The sequence below is a fragment of the Epinephelus fuscoguttatus genome, linkage group LG7 (assembly GCF_011397635.1).
Source record: "Epinephelus fuscoguttatus linkage group LG7, E.fuscoguttatus.final_Chr_v1".
In the NCBI taxonomy this organism is placed as follows: Eukaryota; Metazoa; Chordata; class Actinopteri; order Perciformes; family Serranidae; genus Epinephelus; species Epinephelus fuscoguttatus.
Genome location: NC_064758.1, coordinates 9501942 through 9518071, shown reverse-complemented (window position 1 = coordinate 9518071; position 16130 = coordinate 9501942).

Here is a 16130-nt window from a genome sequence, read left to right as displayed (position 1 = left end):
CCATCCAAAATTCAAAATATCTGTCTTTTAAGTTTTTGTACATTCTTGAAATTGGGTTTGATTTGGCCTTGGTTATCTCTGAGATTTATTACGCAATAAATTCCAAATCAATATAAATCACCCGTCAGTTGTCTCATCCCGCCCCCCAGTGGCAGTGCAACAAAACCTATATATACACTACAGATCGTAAACTGGCTGAACCGCTCGGCTGCGACCCAGCGGAGGCTCTGCCTCTGGCGAGCTCCCAGCAGCATTCGAATCAGGTTGACCGGCTCCAGAGCTTGGACAATCCGAGCCTTTGCAGCTCATGGAGCTGCAGGAAGAGGCGGCTTGTGAGCGGCCGGGCTTGCCCCCCGGGCCCGGTGCCGGTGTCGACTGGCGGGGAGGGGACGTAATGTGCACCCTTCCTCACCCCTAACCCCAAACCCAAGCAGTTAGCTTTGCTACGCATAAACACATCGGTGATGCTGCGGGAAACAACACAATTTTAGCCGGAGGGGAACATTATTCGGGCAAATACTTCTACACAACGCCAGAGAGACGGCCGGCCGGCACCGGTCTCTCCCGCTTTGAGGGTCAGTGTGTGTGTCAGAGTAAAGACATATTTAATCTATTAAGACTGGATGTGTTTGAATGAAAAAGGCTATTATCAGAAAAACAGAGCAGATTTATGTTTTCAATGAAAACGTATCTCAATGAAGAAAGGCAAAGCGCTAGCCTCCCGTTGTCATCTATCTCAGCTAACATTGCATGTAAAAGTTATGCTAACTATTCTACTAAGTAACATTAATATGAATCACAAAACATTTTGAATCTTACCATTCAGTGAAAGGAATCATTTTCAGCTGGCAGGGCTTCTGCTTCGTCCTCTGAATCATCAGAGGGCTCAAACATGTACGGCTGGATTAAATTTGTGGCAGCTATTGCTGAGCCAGGGAGATGTCAATCAAAACGAGGGAGCTGTCAATCAGAGCGTTATCTGCCACGCCCTCTCTGTCCTGGCAAGTGGTCTAAACAGCAAAATTAGTTGTTTTTAAACCGGGTTTTCTAATAGTTATGAATGGTTATTTTCACTCAGACTTTTGTGGATGATCAATGAGACACTCGACTTTGATATAATATATGCATTTTTACTATTTCAAGCTGTGTTTCCAAAAGCTTTAAAACAAAATGTAGGTATTTACTGGAAAAGCTGAATATTCGACTCCTTAGGGTTTTTTAGTACAACCAAATGATGAAAATATTTTTTTAGGTGACCAAAATGTTACAATTAACTTTCACAAACTGAAACACACTGAATTAGCAACAGCTATGGCTACACCTTTACTCTGAGTACTGGGGTTATGTTATGTTAGTTACCTAACCAACATTGTTGCTGTGGTAGCAACTTGTCAACGGACACCACCCACTAATCTAAATTATGCATAACTTTAAGCCTTAAGATTCAAAAGGTGAATTGTATAAAATTCACCCACGTACAGTTGTCATTAATGGAGAAATTAGCTATGGAGACCAAAACAATTTTTGTACCAGGTTGTAAACATGTTTATTTCTGCTGTCTATGGGGACTGGCTTGCATTTGGAGCCAGCCTCAAGTGGCCATTTGAGAAACTGCAGTTTTTGGCACTTCGTGTTCGCATCATTTTTCATTCTTGGAGGTTGGTGCTTGTAATGTTAAACTGCAGTTACTCTTCTGTAGTGTAACTTTGTAGCAATTGACTATGTAAAATGTACCCTTGAGGTCCATTCTGGGTCTTTTTCTATGTGTAGCCTACACTATTGTTTAATAATTGGGTAGTATCACTGGTTTGCTGATTATACCCAAATGCAAATGTCTCTAAACCCAGTATATACTAAATGTAGCAGTTAGCATATTTACCTGACTTTATTTATATATTAAAAATTATGTCTTCGAGATGATTATGGCTGAATCTGAAATGATGGTTATTAGGCCCTGTGTTGCTCTGGCCCTGCTGTCTGGTGTTTTCTAAGTGTAGAAAACAAAATTTGTGGAAACAAGCACATAGCAAACAAGAACAAGACTGCTGACAGCAACACCACACAACATGGCAGATACTGTCCTGTTCTGTCACCGACGGCGTCTCTTATGATAAATGCAATGTGACTAAGAAATGCCATCATAAAAATTAGACACAATAAGCAGCAAGGAATCCTGCTTGTTACTGGCACCTCAGTCAGCACACACAACCCTACAAGCAGACTTTATTATGAAAATGAATAACATAATCAGGGAATGATTCTGGTTTATTACTACATGGGTGTTATCTTGTTGTTTGGGCCATCATTTCTATTGGTAATTGAGATTGTACATACTCAAGTTAATTGCTGACATTTGGGAACACAGTGGACAGGTTTTAAATAAATCTCCAGGTTAGCCAGCATATCAGGAAGAAAAAAGAGGGACTGCAAAATCTTTTGCGCACATCCAGCACAGTTTACAGACTTACTTCCAGGTTGAACTTTGACCTATTGTAAATGCCTTTTTCTTTACATACAGTTTCCTATGCAATGAAGGATGAATACTTGATGCTTTAAATTTCAGTTTTACCTCCAATTTAAGTGGTTTAGAATTTTGTCTGGTTAAACTGTTTTGTTTTGTTTTTTTGTTTACAACCTGCATGATCATTTAATTTCCCTCAGTTTCTTGGCCCTACTTGTTGAGTACAGTCAGTGATGATTCACTGAATGGGCATACTGGACACAGGCTCAGGGGCCCCTGGCCTCCATCAGCAAAATGTCACTTGAAAAGACACCATTACCATGTAGCAACCTCTGGGGCTGAAAAATAAAGCACACAGTAGTGCCAACATCTGCAGTTTTTTGAGTGGCCACTTGAAGCTGCCTCCAGAAGCCAGTCAATCCCCATACACCCCCATGTTAAAATGTCCAACTTTACAGCAGAAATAAGCATGTAAATGACGAGGTACAAAAAATGGTGTTGGTCTAATTCACCCTTCACAGCAACTGTGTGAGGCGTGAATTCGCTCGTTGCTCATCTACAGCACCAGCCTTTTGCTCAAATATGATCACTTCTGGCTCCAAAAGAATCAAGATGGCGATGGCCAAAATGTCGAACTCGAGTCTTCAAAACAGAAGTCCACAAACTAAAGGGTGACGTCACGGTGGCTACGCCAATTATTTTTACAGTCAGTACAAAGAGACACAAAATCACGACAAAGAGACACAAAATGGTGACAAAGAGACACAAAATGATGATTAAGAGACACAAAATGACTGCAAAGAGATGCAAAATAGCTGCAAAGAGACAAAAAAATGACCAGAAAGAAAAGCATAGGCCTACTGATTACAGGGATGCAAAGAAACTTTAAAGTGACCCCAAATGACACAAAATGACTACAGAGTTGCAAATTAAGTTCAGGGACTTGAGATGATCATAAAGCGACTCAACAGGACCTAGACTCACAAGTCAATCTTTAGACGCTTTGCTTAACTAAAGACTGATGACTTTCTCCCTGATTTTGTGTTTAGATGGGCGGATACAATTTCAGAGTTTAAAAAAACTCCCTATGTTGCAAAACCAATAGTAAATCTGCAGGGCGGTCCTTCGGTGGCTTGCTGAACTCTTGTGCTTGTAAACATAGTCCCACTAGAAACACGTGTAGCGGTACAAAATGGCTCAGACGCGCTCGCAGAAAACGCCGTCAAAGTTAGTGGATGTTTGTCGCGTTTGCGGCGACACATTCTCGCCAACTAAAAGAAACAAACATAATCTTTTACAAGCCCATGACTCATCCGTCCGTCCGGACTACAGAGGGAATCGCCTTGTTGTTTACAAATACTTCCTTTAGCTTTTAGCTATACATATACATATATATATATATCACATTTTTCACATCACTGTATCACCGTTTAGACTAATCCAATGTTTGTAAAGTCTATAAACACAATGATTGAACAAACATTACTATTTCTTAGCCGTTAGCGGTGTCAGTAATAGAGAATAACTCATTAAACGGTCCGTGAAAAAAATATTTTTGCCAGCGGATATCTTAGTTACAACATGATTGAGCTAGCAAAGCAGTTTTGTGTTGCTATGTATGGTATTTATTCAGCTTTGGGAAATCACGATGTCTAGAAAGCATCAGTGGCTGCCGCTGACAGGGACAGCTAACAGCAGCAGCAAAGCTAACATCAGGACATCATCTGTTAAAAGCCTTCTGTTGTTGGATACGACATGAAACTACTCCAGTTAGCTCAATAATGTTGTAACTAAGACATCCGCTGGAAAAAATATTTTCTTCACGTTTGATAAAACGGAGTTAAATCTCTCAGCATCCATTTTCAAGCTCTCTGTGTGTTTGTTTCCTTGCGGACGAGAAAAGGGGGAGCACACATTTACGAGAAGGCGTGTCCTTTTCAGAAATGCAAGAGGCGTTGCTTTGTTGCCGGTCGTTTCTGCCGGTGTGTTAAACACACTTTAGAAAGGAGTGTGCTCGCACTATCAGAAGGCGGAGATCTCTGATTGTCTGGTGGAGAGACTAAACAGGACCATAAAGAGACACAAATTACTACAGAAAAGCAAAACAACTTTACAGTGACTCAAAATGGCCACAAAGAGACTTAAAAGGACCACAAAGAGACACAAAATGACCACAAAGAGACTCAAAAACAACAAAGAGACACACAATGACCACAAACAGACTCACAAGGACAACAAAGAGACTTAAAAGTACCACAAAGAGACACAAAATGGATAGATATAGATGGAGAATGCAAGTGCAAAACAACTACAAAGACACTCAAAATTGATACAAGGAGGCACAAAATAACAACAAAAAGAGGATAAACAATTAGAAAGTCTGTGTGTCTTTCTCTTGTGTAGGACAGGTGGTGGGGCCTTCTGCTTGTCTGTGCCCAGGGGCCCATTGTCTCATAATCTGCCCAAGAGTAAAATGTTATCATAACTGATTGTGATGATGGCCAAAACCATAAAAATACCAAAGTTATGATAAACTCTAATTATACTTTGAGAAAAATCAGATATAGCCTGCTCATACTGGTATATCACATGCACATTTAGCCTTACATGCCTGCTGTCTGATCAAAGCCAGGATGTGTTTCAAGTCTTATCTCAGCTCAGAGGAAAACATGTTAAGACAGTGGAGCTGTGTTTTCTATAACCCTACAACACTAGAGATTTTCTGTCTTTTACTCACTACTAAAACTGCAACCCATGCTTCTCCTTCATTACGCCTGGAAAGCTGTCCAACCCAGCAGATTATAACCAGATTACAGTTTGTCCAAAATCTGCAGCTGCTTTCCTGATGAGAGCTAAGTGGAGAAGACAATCTTATACTCCACTTTAGCTTCACTTCATCGGCTACCAGGGCAATTTAGGGTTGATTGTAAAATTTTATTGATCAGCACTGGCTGCACTTTTCTCCTTAGAGTAGTCTAATAACACCACATTGTTCCACTGTTGCCGCAATAAAATTGCCATTTAAGCCGTGTTGAATATATAGATGGGGACACATTTTGCAGACATGAGCAACTGTTTTATTATATGCTCTCACTCACATGGCTCTGTAACCTCTGACACTATTTGGGTCATCATTCTCACAAATGAATACACTGGCCTGGCTAATGCTCATTATTATCTCCTTTTTCCCCAGCTTCACACTCATGAATGAAAAGTCAATGTCCTGAATACTTTATAAGGCCTGAGTTGGGTCATTATGCTGAGGGTCACCCCAGTAACAGCCTCCTATAGCCCATTATTGTCGTACACTCCAGAAATGCAGCAATTACAGGCCATGTATGCTATCAGAATTGGCCTGCTTTGCTACAGAGGCAGCCAGCAGACAAACAGTGGTAAAGCTGAGGTCTGTCATGTGCTGGCCAGCGAGCATCATTAATGAGTGGGTGAGATGAAACATGGCACAATGACTTGCATGCCTCTGAGGCTTGGTATAGTGGCACCGCAGGGACTTGCTGCACTGTATGAGGAGCTGTCATCGTCTGGGCAGCGCACCAGCCTCATACGAGATGGTAATCGCTGTTTAGATGAGCACTAGTGTGTGAGCTATTGCTGGTATTGTCTGTGTGCATGTGTGTGTATTAGCCATCTGTTACCAAATGTTACACTGTGACAAAACAAATGCAACATCTGCAATGCTTGGAGAGTTATTTTAACAAACGTATTTTCCTCTTCATCCTCATTAGGAGGTGATCTGTGCTGACCTGATGCTGGGTCAGACGGAAGGAGAGCCAGGTGGCAGCCTGAACAGAATGAACACATTTGGGATAGTAAAAGGCTCATGATCCGAGTCCTGATCGTCTTGGATGATGTGATGATTGATCCTGCACGACAGCTGTCTGCATGACCAAGTCCAAACTAAACTGCACCACTTTATCATGCTACCAGAAGGTAATTTAAAAGTAAATAAAATGTCTAAAATCATTTAAAGTAAAGGACTTAAAGGGACAGTTAAAGCACACATCTAGTTATGGATGAGAGGCTTGTTCTCACGACAGTGTGGTATGTAAACATTTATGACGTCCTCCTCAGCTGAGCTGTAACGTTGGTTAGCTCAGTGATGCTAGGTGACCTAGCAGTAGATGCACGCTTCCTTCTGCACAGTGATATAATTGGTGGGTGTAGTTTGGTAGAAAGAAAAAAGCTCCTACATGAAACTGCTCACAACAAGGTCTGTGGATTATCTTGAGTAACCAGGTCATGATTTTTGGAAAGAGACATTGTTAATGAGTTTTTCAGATGTATTTTTGGCACTTTGGACAGCACAAGTTGAATGTTATCTAAGCCTCATTACCACCAAGCAGTCCAGTTCAGTTCAGTTCAGTTCATTTTGGCACACATTAGAATGGTTATTTTTCCATTTCCAAAAAAAGCTGAAAAGTTGTAGATGGTACCAATAGACCCATCCTCCTCTGTTAGGGTACCCAGCACACTGATCTAGTACTTAAAGTTCTAGCTAGAAACACTGCAAAAAAAAAAATAAAAAATCATCAAATCAAAAATTTATTTCACTGTGCTGACTGCCGGAAGCTACTAGCAACTTTTAAGATGAAAAATTCAATTGTAATGTTACTCAATGTATGAGTTGACGACATTAATCGGTCAACCCATCCTAGATGTCAATATTCAACTCTGGCCATTCTATTTGTTGAATGGCAAACATGGCAGAGCATCACTCCAGTGCGCTCCAACAGCACTAAACCCCTGCTCTAGCTTGACAAGGACTTGATACACAAACCTGCTATTTTTAAATATCCCAAGGAGAGAGACCCTCACACTCTAGCCTGTTCCTTTTTGTTATAAAAATGTCATCATGCAACCCCCTTCATGTGGAGGATAAACAAGGTGCAGACGTTCGTCTGCATCACCAGTGAAGGGGAATTGCAGCAAAAGCTGAAGGAAGCTGTGAGTAGCAACAACCCTGCCTACATTTAAGAGTACAGTCTGCAGTGGAAACGCAAATCTACGTTGTAGGGACACGCCTGTAGAGATTACTTTTGGTTCTGAAGGTACTATACCAAATGTTTTTGGTACAGGGCTCTAGTTCCATTATATTGGAGAGAAGGTCTCTAAAGCAGACATCTCCAGCATTGTTTGTAAGCTCTATGCAGAGCCTATACACACGACCTACGCTGTTGCAAGCATTTATACTTGTGTGTTGTGTGTCTGTGCCACTCTAAAGTTACACCTACAAAACGCTAGTCAGTTGGGGCATTTCTGTGAAGAGCTGTAAATCTGAGTTGACTGAAGGCACACCCAAAACACACATTAAACATGGTTTAATAGTGACAATTTCAAACACAAGTACACAAATCAGCTTCATTATAACTCACAGCATTCACAGACAAAGCACTTGTTTTTTGCTGGACACATTTTTCCCTGGGGGGCGGCACGGTGGTGTGGTGGTTAGCACTCTCGCCTCACAGCAAGAGGGTTGCCGGTTCGATCCCGGGCGTGGGAGCCCTTCTGTGCGGAGTCTGCATGTTCTCCCCGTGTCAGCGTGGGTTCTCTCCGGGCACTCCAGCTTCCTTCCACAGTCCAAAGACATGCAGATTGGGGACTAGGTTAATTGATAACTCTAAATTGTCCATAGGTGTGAATGTGAGTGTGAATGGTTGTTTGTCTCTATGTGTCAGCCCTGCGATAGTCTGGCGACCTGTCCAGGGTGTACCCTGCCTCTTGCCCAATGTCAGCTGGGATAGGCTCCAGCCCCCCCCGCGACCCTCAAGAGGATGAAGCGGTTAGAAGATGAATGAATGAATTTTTCCCTGAAATACAACGTGCTAATGTCATTAGCAAAAGCCTATGGCATTTTTCATTGTATAAATTAGCTTTGCAACTAGTGCAGATTTGCTCCACTCATATTAAGCCAGGAACAACAGCAACATTTAACAAAGGTAACATTGCAAAATTCAGCTCCATTGCAATTCACAAAGGTTACCTACAAAACAACTGGCTTATACTAAACACATTTTCCAAACAAATACAACATGCATGGTTTTCAGCTTACAAAAACAGACAGGACTGCAAGGCTACGGGTTAGGCTAAAGGGGTAGGCTCTGCGTCAAAGATGTAGTATGTAATGCACTTGTAATGATGCACTTGCAGAGAATTAAAACCTTACTCTGCAGTCTGTCGCCATTCCAGGGAACTATTTTAGCCCCTATCATTTTATTATGAATGAAAATAGGTTATCTTTAACCATTTAGCACCATGTCCAGGGTGCTGTGTTTGAAGTTTGTTTCACTGCCTCCAAATGGCAAACTGCAGTCGAGGGATATTCATACATTTACAGTTTAAAAGTTTATTCTAAGTTGGAAAGTCAGCTCAGTTCAGAGAGTTTGCTTTGGAACTGATCTAAGTCATATTCATGACCCTGCACGTTCCAGTTCTGCATTTTGATATTTTTTCCCTTTCCATTCAGTGATATTTTGTTGAGTTTTAGTAGGTCAGCAGACTTTTTGAGTTATCCTAATAGAAAAAAAGTGCAGGTGTTACTAATATTAAATGGAATTCAGCCATCATTAATTTTATTTACAGCTGTGCATTTCCTACTGTGACATGTCAAAATGTCTCCCAAGAAAAAATAGGAGAAAAAAGATTACTGCAAAGTAAGTTAAAAGTCAGAGAGTGAAATAAGGCAAAGCAATGTACAGCTCAACCATGTCAATGAGCTCAGCGGTCACTAAATTCAGCTACTTATCCAAGCTATTTCTATCTAAGCCTCTCTTAAACAACCATCTTTGTACAGTTTAAAAGACATAAAATGAAATGAAATAAAAGTGTAAAAAATTCAGCAATTTTCTCAAATAGCTCCTGCTATATAGTTTTGTAACCAAAAAATGCAATGACAGTAAAAGTCTAATGTGTATCTCATTATTTCCTGTTCTCCTTGCCAGTGCCAACTCAGCCAGAGCAGTACACAGCAGCATGCATACAGTTTACAGTATCTACATGTACATATACTGTAACTAAATAGACTAAAATGAAACTGCTAATTACTGCCCATGATACAACCACATATGTGCACACACTCTAAAATACTCCACGTGTCTTTATTTATAACTGCAGTCCTAAAACTGTTCTGTATATTTTCCTTCACAAATAAATTCCATGCCTGCTTTATGAATCTTTTCATGTGGAAAACATCGTTCTTCCCTCTTGTTCTCCAGTGTGAGGAATGAATATAGCCTACATGCTTGGCTTCTCCTGTTCTAGTGGGAATGCTACCAATATAAAAATGTTAATGCCATGCTCTACCAACTAAGGCCCATGGGACAAAATATGGAAATTTCTTAGTAGAAGTCTTTGGGCACCCATTAATATCATTATCATCACCACTTCTGCCACCATCACATTTGCATGTGTGTATAAGCTTTGAGGAATATTATCAGTTCACTAAACTTAGCTACAGTGACGACAATTTTTAGTTGTATGTCAGACTCGGGTGAATATGAGAGTGACAACTGTCTGGAGAACAGTGATGTGACTTCCTCAGACATACATTTCTGAAGTTTCGCATCTGCATCACTACCTGGTGAGGGTCATGTGTGTGCATTTCGTTCCATTTGGATGCAGAGTGTATGGGTGGATGTTCCAGTCCCCCCACCCCCCAAACTAGAGGTCACTTTGAAATGGAATAGATTTTTCTAGATCTCAGCCAAGGCTGTAGGGAAGGTCACTTCATTAATCACAGCTAAATGCCACTGTCCGCCCGTCTCCCCTCTTAACCGAGTAACACCCACAGATAACATCATTGATTGATACTAATAATTAATTCTCCTTCGGTACAGAACGACAGAGAGTATCATTCAGTGGGGAACCTTTAATTACTATGTAAAGACTCATTAGGTTAATGCCATCGCGTGCTCCGGTGGCACGGAGGGCAAATGGATGTCTTCCTCTAGCCATGGCCTTTTGTGAAACAAGCTTCTTTACCCCCCCGCCCCCTCTCTTACTTCCCATGTCTTTCTAGCCATCTTACGTGCTAGCCTACTTTCTCTGCTGATTCAGTGTTGGAAAATGTCAAGTCAGATTTTGCTTGAGAGGATTTTGGCAGATGGGTTGAAGCACAAATGACAGGGGGAAGAACAGACACACAGGCTCAGAGTGTGCGTCTGCACAGCTGTACAACCGTCGGTGTGTGTGTAGTTTCTGTTTGCAGTGATGTATAGGTGCATGTGTGTGTGTCTCTGACTTGAGTCACATATACGCCACCAGTCATGCCAGTGTATCTGCATCACAAGCAAGAATAGAGGACGTGCCATGTTATTTTATTATCTAGCAGTCCACGCAGTGTGAAGACGGCTGATGCAATGTAGTGCTCAGAGGCTTTTACTTGTAAAATAATACTCTGTGACATGTTCACATGAGTAAATGTGTCATGCATTACTATCTCATTCAGTCTTTTTGTTTCCATTGACAATTATGAAAGCACAGTAATGTAATGATTCAACCCATGAAAGCTTTTACATTTGCTGTTTTTAATAGTCAGTGTCTGGGAGATATTTCCAGGAATAATCCTACTGCACATAGGAGGTGATGCATTAATATTTTGGATTCCTCATAGGTATTTCATTAGCAGGAATAGCTACAGCTGCTGAAAGAAGAGCAACACCTACAGAAACTCAAATTCTGTCAAAATAAAATTCAAGGAAAACGTTGCTTTATGGATTACCGCTATATGACTCAGGCTTTACAAAATTTAAATCAAACATGACTTGAATTTCATTTTATCTTTTAAGCAGTTAACACACAAACAGATTTTAACAGTACACACTGAACATAGCTGCACTGGTCACTGATCTGATAGCCTGAATGCACCACTCAGCTCATCCTGTGGCCCTCTGCTAGACTTTAGCTCCATCTTGTGGATTATTTAGATCTTTTCCAGAAAATACTGAGCTGCAACCTTAAAGCTGCAAGCTGGGTGTGACGTCTTTTCACATGTCCACATCCATAGCTTATATTCACACAGCCAAACTGAGCTCGAGTTGGACTGAGAGATTTGTGTAGCAGGATCAGAAGCAGCTGATGCATCAATCTGGTACATCTTGTAAAAGTACCATTTCAAAGCAAGCTTATAGCTCAAAGCATATGTGGTAGGCTCAGCAGGCTTAAAGAATATGTGATGCTGTGTTTTTCCAAAATTGGATCATTTCATTGTTTGAGCATAGCGTAAATCCACGTAGATTGAGATGACTGCACTTGCTTTTTGCAGCCATTATAATGTAAACTGCTTGTTTCAATCACTAAATATGCAGCATATCATCATTTTACAGAATCAGTTTTGCATCATTTGATTCTTGGCGTTACCTGGCATGATTATCACTGAATTATATTCTGAACTAATGCTTCTATAAAAGGAGACTGATTACCTTTAAACAACTCTTATATCACAAAATGCTGACAAATTGTTTCTAGAGTAGCTAACATGTAACTGATACATCTGTCAAAACTGTCCTGCCAGGAGCTGATGTAATTTACTCACTAGAAGTCAATAAAAATCCTTTGTGTTTGGTGTCTCAAAGACTCCAAAAATATCTCTGAAATTTGGCATTTCACTGACATTTACCCAGACAGAGTGATGGAGGCCCTCTTCAAGCAGCTGATGAAAACTATTTTCGGAAATGACCCGGGAAGATTGACAAAATGCAAATACACAGCAAAGAGCAAATGGATTTATGATCAATACTGGCGACAGCCAACAAACAGCAGATGTCTGTCAAATTAGATTTCTCAATTTTGGATATATTAGCCTGCAGGTGGTATGTAAATTCATTATGTAGAACAATGCAATGTTTGCAGTACTACCCACAATGTGCATCTGTGGTAGTCAGTCAGTTAAATGCATATACACCAAACTCCAGAGAAAGAAGGGCAGAGAAACGGTGTGGCTGCCAGAATATACTTCAAACTTTCTAGCCTTTGGTCAAGGTGAATGACAAGGTGAAGGAAACTTTAAGCTCATTTGCTTCATTTACAGTTAGACCATTAATTTAAGTCGGTGCCAGGTGCTAAATTGTCCTTTGAAGATCACTGGCTAAAGCCATTAGTGAATTATTCTTTTAAATGTTACTTAACAGGAGAGAGGCCATTGTAAACCACATGCAAGCAGGATATATCATGACACTGGGCTTTAATGTGTTTCATGGGCTGAAAAGCATCTGAAGTTTATTGATTTTTAAATTACTGTAGCTGCACTGCACTGCACTGTGGCTCAGTGGCTAAAGAAAAAAGGTCTTGGCTTAAGACCTCAGATCTACCTGCATCTGCAAGACTTTCCTCCTCATCCTTTAATCCAAAGCCATGTCTGTCTGTATGTATTAGAGCTAGGCAGTAGGTAGTTTTTGAAAAAGCAAAAATAAAAGGCATAATTTGAAAATACACCCTTCATGTTGCAGCTCTCCATTCTTTGTCCTGAGCTCCTCCCATCACACAACTACAGGCATATGCACACACTTCATTAACCCAGTGTGTTTCCCCATACATTGATTTATTTAATCTTATTTAATTGTACAGCTGCCACACAGCACATTTGCTTGCCCTGCTCGCTCTCATTTTCTGTTTATCAGGCCACAAATGAGACAAGAATTAGCACGGTCCCTCTGCCTCACTCCCCACCTCTGTGGGCTGTTTGGTGGACAAGAGTGCAACAGCAGTTCCACATACCTTTTGGTGGGCAGTTCAGCCAGTACAAACCCCTCAGTGGCAGGTGTCACAGTAGGCTGGTGGCCTTACCAGGTCTAACCTGTGTAATGGCAGCAACAGAAAGTTTGCTGAACTGGAGGGGAGACAGAGCAGTCAGGTCCACCAGCACTGGTTGGTTTCATGTTGCTGTGGTACCTGAATGGGGGCCAGTCTCCAGAGCTGTTGCCAACTCTCCTCCCACCGAGGTGGTCTGTAGCGGTGGGGAGTGAGGTGGAGGACACACTTCGATTCGAGGCTCTAGCTAACTAAACTACATAAATGTGAATTTGAATCCATAGATGTGAGCCTTTGGCTCCAGTTAGCAGAATGCTAAACTATTAGCAATATTTTCTCTCCATCTCTGAAATATTTAACTGATGCTGACATGTTTTATTTCTTTTATTGTCAGACTCTCTTTTAGTCAGCTGTCTGTTAATGTTGGGCCGTCGGTGAGTGTCTGTCACCCTAGTCGGTGCTGTGTGTCCCACACCATTGCCCCTTGTCAGCCCCCATCAGCTTTTTATTGGCCAGTTCAGCATGTCGGCAGATCCTGTGAATGAAATCACTCTGATTGGCAGCTCAGCACACAAGAAGAGAAACGGAAGTGAGGAAAGTATACAAAGAGCTTAAGTCAAGAGGGAGTCAGACCAAAATAAACTTGTTACATAAGGTAAGATTATTTTTCTTTAGCCACTGCAGAAACACTTTGTGATGGTTTGTGTCCATGTCTTTCAACACTGAATTGTTTTAATGTGTTAACTGGCTAAAACTAGCATGAAGACAATCTTTTGGTCTCCCTTTTAGAATGACGATTATACACTACCACTGCCTGCCTGTTGTTTTGCAGTGTAGGTAGTTGTTGTCAGTGTTGGAATAGTAACTTTTTACACATAATTTCTGCCACTTAACGAGTTCACCATCTGAAGGAACATGCATACCTATCAGTATTTGCAGAACAGCAAATAGGAATGATCACTTTCTGAAATGACCAGTGGTCGGCCAAAGTCTCTCATAATAGGTTGGAAATTAGAAAGCCTGAGGCGCAGACAAAAACTCCCAAAATTAATTATGGGATTTTTGCCTAATGACGCTTAAAACAAAACTGCCTTCCCCCAACTTTAACCATGTCACCTTATATTTGCACCTGTTCACTTTATGGTGAGTGTTGTGTGTGTGCTATCATATGCTTCAGTCTCAAGACCTTCCTGCCCTACATGCTAGAAAACTGTGCCCCACCACATACAATTAGTACCCTTTCTATTTTTTACACCCCTGCCCTTCAGACTGCCTGAGTCCACAACTACCTGCTGACATGGTGAGCTCATATGCAGCCAACTTTCAAGCTTTGCAACAAAGTGAAGGGGGGATGGTTGTCTTTGTCATATGGATGTTACACTTTCAACCTCCTTTAGTCGACTTTGCTAATAATCTAATACTAATAATCAGAGACCAGTTAAAATTAGGTCTTGAGACTCTAGTAGGTGGGAGCTCAGAATGGAGAGTGGTGTTTGAAAGCCAGAGGGTTCAGCAGCTGGCCAAGTAATGGCTGAGTCATTGGTATTGATCCATAATCCTTTCAACCTCCACAGATATATTATGATCATTTTTGTGCCATCCTGCAGTAAAAATCTTACTTATTGCACACTTAAAACCAGTCACCTCATCCTTTTTTCTTTCTTTTTTTTACTTTAAATACTGCCCCCAAAATATGAGAACTGTGCTGCCCCAAACCCTACACAGGCAATGCAGACGAATACTACGAATATTACACATTTTAGGTTTATTCGCTCATTTATTTTTCAGCTTTGCAATGATTATATTGGATTTTAAATGCAGTATCTTCACAGACATTATCCTGCTTAATACACTGATAAAACAGTATTGACATGAGACTAAGACAAAAAAAATGCTTAAACTGAGTTGGAGTCTGTTATCACACCACACAGATATATACACAGGTCCACAGAAATTTGGTGGAAAAGTGCAGTGATACGTATAGTTTTAATAACTGTCAGTATCACTGTAACAGCTTACCCTTTAGGATGGAAACAGCTGCATTGAATTTACAAGGTCAGTTCTGTGTAGACTGCCAGTGGAGCAGCTCCAGGTTATGTATCTTGATGATATTATAGAATTCAGTGTTGATTTTCTGGCTTTCAAAGAGCTGCTCTTTTGCATAAATGTTTAAGCTACAGTACAGGAATAATATTTGTCTTTTCTTTTTTTTAGTGATTGTTCATATGACTGAAAAAGAAAGGGATCATAATGAAGGAGTATTCATTAACTGATTATAAACCCACAGTGTATTTGTTTAGGCCACAAAGCCAATATCTCAGGGCTCAGTAGTTTACATGTTATGTGTGTACGTGTGAATGTCCTGCTGTAGGCTAAGCTGACATGATTCATAAACTTCTGCCGATGAACAGTAATTATTCATGACAAGTAACACCTACTGTGTGTGGGCGTGAGCAAATCGAGTCATATTGACATGTTTCAACAAGCAAGCCGTCTGATGTTTCACACGTCCCTCATGTTTTCCACACGGTGGATGAAGCTTACACGGACTGTTTTTCTGTAAGGGGAAGATTGTACAAGCTTACAGGTTAAATAGACCTCCAGGCGACTTGTCTACTGTAATACAAGCAAATGACTGACATCATATTGCATTAATGCCGAGTAAAGCACACCATAGACAGTCAAGGGTACACCGGAAATTTAATACGTGTGCCTTCAAAATAAAGTTTTGTTTCATGGGAACTGAAAATACAGGTCTGTAAATTCAAATGGAAACTCAAATGAGAATCTAATAAAACAAGAAAGTCATGTTTCCATAATACATTTGCCTGGAATTCTTAATGATTTAAACACCCTCTTGTTACATAAATTGATTACAAACTGATATTACTATAGGCAAAAACCAACA